Source organism: Aplysia californica, unplaced genomic scaffold, assembly GCF_000002075.1.
Source record: "Aplysia californica isolate F4 #8 unplaced genomic scaffold, AplCal3.0 scaffold00229, whole genome shotgun sequence".
Classification (NCBI taxonomy): Eukaryota; Metazoa; Mollusca; class Gastropoda; order Aplysiida; family Aplysiidae; genus Aplysia; species Aplysia californica.
This window is the reverse complement of record NW_004797499.1, coordinates 298,127-299,485: the sequence shown is the minus strand read 5'-3', so window position 1 is coordinate 299,485 and position 1,359 is coordinate 298,127.

Below are 1,359 nucleotides of genomic sequence, written 5' to 3'. Positions count from 1 at the left end.
TGCACAAGGCCTATTGAATTAATGGCCTTGCAAACCAATACCCGTCAGACTTTCCTTCATGGAAGGGCAAACGCTACCATTTTGACACAAAGCGACTGCTTTGACTCGCAACCTTGAAAGACAACCATATTTAGTCGAATTCGGTCGATATGTGCAAAAATGGTAGCTTTTGCCCCATCCACAACGGAAAATCTTGCTAGCCCCGACAGAGGTCAATGAAATCGATGCGAAGCGTGCACTCCTTATTATAAGACACAAGGCACGATCATTAGATGCTGACATCTAATAAATCACACGTAGCAGACGTACCGTCGAGAGTCAAATCTTAAGTTCTTGCAACTTAACCAAAGTTCACATCAAAGGTATCCCAGCCATTACAGTTGTCAACAGCTTGTTGAGTAGTCGTATGCAGTGAGTCAGCACGATATAATTTATAAATCACATTTACCCCGTTTTTCATAGGAGCAGAGTAGTTGGATGAAAATAACATCGAAGAATAGGAGGAGCAGACCATATCGCACAGGCTCCAACCACCAGCTCGAGGCAGTTGAATGGTCTGCAACCCCACTCCCCACCCACCCCACTCAGGACCCACCTAGTATGATCGCTGTTGGCAAAAGTGTCAACTCGCTTTGGGCGTCTCTTCTGTTATTCGCGTTTGTTTTTGAGGCGACGAGTCGGGCGCGAACAGCTTGTGACACGATAGTAGACCTACAGGACCCCCGGGTAAACTCCCTTGAAAAGCAACACTCAGGAACAGTCACAATGTTCAACCTCCGTCGTCCCAACTCTTTAAAAAAATTAGAGATGTACTAGATGTTACAATAGATCTAGGTGTGAATGTCATCCACACATTAGCAAGTGGAAACGACGGTGTTACTTTTTCAACCTGTATGCATGCAGGTGAGAAACCAGCCACCAAATAAAAGCAACAGCACTTACAGCAATACTAGTGGCAACTATAGAAGTAGGGCTAAAGGAGGTAGCCCATTGTTGTTGCTGCTGCTTTTGTTGTTGCTGTTGCTGTTGTCGTTGTTTCTGTTACTCTAGTTATCAGCATCACTTTCAGACGACCAGGAATGTTATCACCCCCTCCCCCCCCCTACCGATTATCGTAATTAAAGTTTAGTTAAACTATACCGGCGTCTGAGGTGTAGCGATTAGTGCTATGCTGTCGCACGCAGAAGGTATGAGTTCGATTCACATGTGGGGACAGTCTTAATCAAGTATCTCGGTCTTTATACCGAGACGGTGTGCAGTGATGTATAATATATCCCCTTCAGCCGGGATTGGCACAGCCTTTTTCTTAAATCATCGAATTTGTGTCAACGGGGGCGTAAAAATATACATTAACACCCC